Source organism: Cyprinodon tularosa, unplaced genomic scaffold, assembly GCF_016077235.1.
Source record: "Cyprinodon tularosa strain WSP-4 unplaced genomic scaffold, ASM1607723v1 ctg923, whole genome shotgun sequence".
Taxonomy (NCBI): Eukaryota; Metazoa; Chordata; class Actinopteri; order Cyprinodontiformes; family Cyprinodontidae; genus Cyprinodon; species Cyprinodon tularosa.
In genome coordinates, this window is record NW_024039700.1 from 351,903 (window position 1) to 357,902 (window position 6,000).

General features: G+C 35.4%; 1 protein-coding gene across 1 annotated transcript in view; it reads right to left on the reverse strand.

Annotated features, from left to right (window-relative positions):
* Window positions 1-4,228, reverse strand: part of ctnna2 (catenin (cadherin-associated protein), alpha 2) — a 310,231-nt gene extending 306,003 nt beyond the window's left edge. The window contains exon 1 of the mRNA XM_038274637.1: window positions 3,882-4,228. The gene's annotated coding sequence lies outside the window, so the exon portion shown is untranslated. The remainder of the gene's footprint in view (window positions 1-3,881) is intronic.
* Between the last annotated feature and the right edge of the window lie 1,772 nt (window positions 4,229-6,000).

Here is a 6,000-nt window from a genome sequence, read left to right on the forward strand (position 1 = left end):
AAATTCTGAACTGTGAATGAAATAAGACGGTAAAAACTACAGTCTTGGACAGATGGTTAGACAGTGATAAACATATGCAACTATCTCCCAAAGGGCGATAGAGAGTCTGTCCAAACCTGGCATCCAGAAAGAACGGCTTCTCTCTTGTCTGCTTCTCATCAATATCTACTACAGGACATATCTTAGGCTTCACAAATTTCACAAAAAGAAAAACTCTTTAACACCTGTCTATTTTCAGTATATTTCACTTCTTTTTTAGTTTGACACCGTAATTGAACGTTGGTGTCTGTTTTGCTATCAGTTTAGTTATATTTTTTTGTCCAGTTTTAATTACTTAGCATCATAGGCCATTGTCTGCTCTTTAGTCTTAATATTATTAATCATTTATTTGTACAGGTTAGCCCCTCTGCATTCAGTGTCTCATCACAAGACAGACCTGTTAAGACATAAAATTATGAGAAAACAGAGCAATTATTACAGATTTAAAAGTGTCGATTAAAGTGGTCTTGAAAAATTAACAGACACTGACAGCGAAAAATATAAGATTATTTTTAGATTGCGTTAAGCCACTTTGTTGCAGAAAAAACAAAATATTACAACTAAGGATGTGGAAAAAATAAGTTTAATTTTTCAAACAATGGTTTATTATATTAACATCTGTTCCATCTGATTAATTGATAATGGCTGCTTAGAAAGAATTTCTTTCAGTGTTGTAGAGGGCGTTTCTTTTTATTCTCACGCTGAGGCTTATTGGTATTTGCTTGAGCAGAAATATGAATCAATCCAAAGTCTTAGCTGTGATTATTTACATTCTTTGATTGCAAAAAGGATACAGGATTTACTTTTATGCGGTTCTCAGTAAATATAAATACTCAACAGGGTTATAACCTACAAAGCGTCCTTTTAATTGCATGTTTAGATGAACTGCTAGGAGCATAAAGTGTCTCCCAGCAACGTATGTTGAATTTGGCAAAAGACAGGAATCTACACAATTACCCTCCACTTCATTCAAACAAAGTGGTGTGACAGAGTTACATAACCTTTCTCTTAATGATACTCTATTATCTCTGTACATTGGTTGTCATGAATATTTCACATATTTTGTTTTTCCTTGTTATTAAGTAATCTAGGTTCCTGTTTTGTTATATTTTCTAAACGTGTAGTTAGGGTTAGGGTTAGCCAAGGAAGGAACACTTAATTTTATAAGTTTTTTATCAAGCTTGCTTAATATTGTGCACAGCATACAACCTCAAAACATTGTTTTTATTGTTTATTGTATTTATTTATTGTATTTTATTTATTAATGAAAATATTTTTGTTGAATTTTGGAGTCTTTGTTTTTATCCTTGTGGTATCGAAAATGGTATCGAGTATCGAATATTTTCCTTAGTATCGGTATCGAGTTGAAAAGTTTAGTATCGTGACAACCCTACGCCCTTCATCGTTTTATTACAAGACAAAAATGAGTTTTTAAAAATAAATAAAAAGAGGATCGAGAAACTTTAGATGAAATTATTAAATGAAACCTTCCATCCCTATTTAGAGCTTTATCCTAAAATAATCAGACAAACGTGATAGGTGATTGTCCATTTAGAGAATCAGTCACCTTTACATGGTCAGGCTATCAACAACACTCTTTGGTGTGAATGGTCTTACTGAAGAACAAATTTACCTATTTTCAGTCAAAATTAAGCCCTTAAAGAGGAGGACAGTCAGAAAAAGGAAATAGGTAAATGAAGCTATCTAGAGGGGAACACGTCTTAGAACATGTTGAGAATTCAGGCTGAAAGAGGGTTATAAACACCATGATTTTCAGAAGATAACACAAAGGCTTAAAAAAATAACAGCTTAGTTTATGAGAATATTTTTTGTTTATCTTTCAACCTTTATCAGGGAACATTCTAGATCTGATCACACTGAGAGATTGACATTTCCTCAGACATACAAATAGGGGTTTTAGTAATGCTAGCCATCCTAGTGCTCACTAATGTAAATGGTAGCTTAAAATATCAACTTCATATGCATTTTGTATTCATTAACCGAGCAGCACCCTGTTAAACAAGATAGGATTTTCACACTTGTAAGACAGTTTTGCTTCCTGCATAAATGAGAATAGTTTGAGAGCTGTTGTCATATATAGAAATATACTATTTTAAACTGAAACAGCTATTATTGCGGTCAGCAGATTAAAGCTGTTTATTAAACTTAGCATTAAGTTTTAGTAAGATTAAACGAGTGAAATATTATCAAACTGCTGTCTTCACAGAATGTATTTCTTACTTCTGTGTCATAGTTCTACTTTCAGAAATTAAGAGTAATCTTTTAATTTGATCCACGTGTCTTGCGCTGGGGATCAATGTTAATGTTCTGTGGATGCACAGAAAGGGGTGATACCGACAGAAGAAAAGGCCAGTAGCGGCATATAAAAAGTCTTGGCATAATACAGAAGTATAAAAATGACCATGCATTGTTTGTAAAAAAAAAAAAAAAGAAATACTTCTTGAACATATCTTTGTGGAATAGCTGTATCATCTTCAAGAATAAACAAACCTTTTAGTTGAATAGAAAACACTTATATCTAAGGTCTGTCTTCAGGTATGAATAATATATAGCATAAGGGTATTTTTTCTATTTTTATTACATGCTCTGTCTCAGCTGTGGCTCTCCCATTGTTGCCAAACAAAAATAATCACCATCATGTGCAAAGAAGAAGCAGGACAGCACACAGAGACGCAGACAGGCAGTGACAGAGAGGGTGTGCATGCCTTCTCTCCTCTCATGAGCTCAGATGCTAAATTCAGCAAAGCAACCTCGACAAGCCCATGGGATCCTGGATCTCCAGTTACACCGAAGGGAATGTGTCAGACTACACGGGGTCTGACTTCTGCTGTAACTCTGCTGCAAAGTGTCGCCGATTCCACTACAGTGACTATGCTGAAATGATGCGAACAAGTTCATTACAACATGCAACTAAAGGCAATTATGAACAATTAAAACATGAGACAACTCGGCAGAAGGCGTATTCTACGCATTAATATGGTATATCTGAGATAAAACAATCTATTTCTTCAGGACTTTGAGTAGATACTCTAAATCAAGCTGTGATAAACACGTCAAATGTCTCAGTTTTCCTCATCTTGTTTGTCTGTGCTAAAGGCGCTCATTGAGACTCCGCTCTAAAGTACGGGTGAGGCATGTAGCATCACTTTGCGACTTCGCATCTTCGACTCAAGAAAGATGACACAACGGCTCAATCCGAAATACACGCGCCGGATTAAAATAACTTTCACAAACTACTGCAAAAGAGAGGCGATGAGCTCCGAGCAGAACCGCTAAACAAAGAGGCATCATTTCAAGCAATAAAATTTGACTAAAAAGAGAGAGAGAAGAGGAAAAGAACACCTAGCAGGATGTATTTAATTAAGGCACTGGGTGCTTAATGTGAAGCAGCTGGTGAATAAATTAAGCAGCCCTAAATGCAGGTGTGTGAGCGCGGATTTCCACTCAGAAGTGTCTTAGCTTAGCCGCAACACTAGCTTAGCAGCCTGGCTCCTGTTTGCCCGACAAGCTTTCAGCACCGGGGCTCAGTGGATAGCAGCGCTCTGGAGTGGGGGAGCACCGCTCACATTTCCAGCAACCCACTTAAAAAAAAGACTGAACCACCCGGTTATTGAAATGTCAAATATGCAGAGTTTCTGTTGAGCTGTGTCTTTAGTAGTAAGCGGCGGTACAATGCTGAATGAATCCGTCGGACCTCGCCTAGGCTAATGTTAGCTGCACTGCTCCCGGTCGTCAGTCGGTGCAGCGAGTGTAAAGCTACAGGCTGCTAGCAAAATAAATCTTTCATCTCACAAGCCTTCCCACCCAGCTTGAATACCCACCTCAGCCGTTCAAGTCCTCTCGCAGGTGTAGAAACTGCAGCAGCAGAAGCAAATGGTTTCACTCAGTGCACTCCAAAAGAAAAAGCAGCGTCCTCCTGTTCCGTTAACCTCCCCGGAGAGTAACAATCGGCTCAGTCCCGGACGCTCTCCTTAATCTTGTGGTGCTGAATCCGAGGCTACGCGCTTCTGTCGGTGTGTCGGAAATGCCTCTCCTCCTCCCACGGTCGCTGCGAAATAATGACCCTGCTTCTGCGCTCCTTCAGAAACAACGAAGCAGGCAGGTGCGGACGGTGATGCGCTAGTGGCTGGGAGCTCTGCTAAATAGTGGCCCGTATGGTCGATTCCAGCGCTAGCAAATCAGGAGCGGTTCTCTGTGTCGTTGACGCATGCGTGATTATGTGGGTGAGCAGGGAAACAGGATTTGAGCTTTGCCACATTCTATGTGTGGATGGATTAAAAACTATCACAAAAACACTGAAACCCATTTTTATTTCAGGGGCATATCGTTAAAATATAATTTTAAAAACTTAGTTATTCCATTAATTCAGTTTAAAATGTAGTATGTATTCTTGATACAGTTTACCAAAGTTTATTCCTGTTTTTTGATCATTACATATACTAGCTAAAAAATAATTATTGAATACAGCATCAGACCAATGTTTAAATATGTAGTGTAATCTTGTTTGTCTGTTTATCTCTCTCTTGTTACAAGTGAGACTGAAGACTTGACAACACAGCCACAAAAATAAGTTGCAAAGTTAATATATGAGTTATATTTTGTAATTAAATAACATACCTTTATTTTTTTTTTACTTGAATTAACCGTAGCTAGATGAGACTCCACGGTGAGCATAATAAACAATGATTAAGGTTCCTGTTGTAATATTATGCTGTTAATGTATATTTATATATGTATGTGTTAATGTTTATATATATATATATATATATATATATATATATATATATATATATATATATATATATATATATATATATATATATATATATATATATATATATATATATATATATAAACTGTATATTCATATAGATATTACTGTGTATATCTACAAAAATTGTTACCACTACATTATACTTTTTCAAAAACACTTGTTAAGAAAGCACAGAGAGCTATTTCTCAAGAGCTCTTTTGCAAATGACAAGTGTTGGGAAGTAAAACTATAAACTGTATAAACCAAACTGCTTTGTTATTTAACATTAAGTCAAATTCTGTGTTTTTGCTGGTAAGACCATATTAGCCACTTACAGCCAAACATTGGCATACTAAATTGTGTATTAGTTTATGAAGGACAGAAAGAAACTTCATGATTTTCAAGGGCTCACTTTCCAAACTAAAAAGATCTAATCTGACTTCACTATATAGATTCTACAGGATTAAACAAACAACTGTAAGGTGGTAGAATAATGTTGTATAATATTGTTGTTATCAGGGGGTTATGATTTTTTTTTTTTTTTTCAAACAAAATATTGAATTGCTTCCTTCGTAAGGACTCTTTGTTTTTTTTACCTGCAAAGTGACTAGCATAAAAATGCACACAATGGCCAAAGAGCTGGGTCATAAATTAAATATGGACATCTTAAGAAACAACATTATTCTCTGTGTTTAAAATAATTATTAGTTTTCAGGGATATCCATGATACTCTGCATTACATTATTTGCAGACAATAGTCCTTTATCTAGCTGTCTGGATGCTATATTTAATCATTTGTGTTGTAAGAATAACACAAAACTATTTCAGGATTTTGAAAGCCAACATTTTAGATTTGTTCATGACAAAAAAAACAAAAAAAACATAATCATCCAGTTACTGTAAGTGCCTAATTATGAATTCAGACATGCAATTACTGCATTCAATGATTGCCTACAGATCATGGATTACTTATCCTATAGGCTAATCATGTTTGTTAACCTGACTGGACTAAATTTTAATACCTTTTAGGTTAAATCTTGCCACAGTAGATCATAGTTGCATCCAATTAAGTCTAAATAATAATGCAAGATAGATAAGAAAATCACATCAGTGGTCTATTTTATATCTTGTGAACCCCTGTTTTAGTCATTTTTTGTCAAACTATATTGATTTTCCTTTTGGTTTGT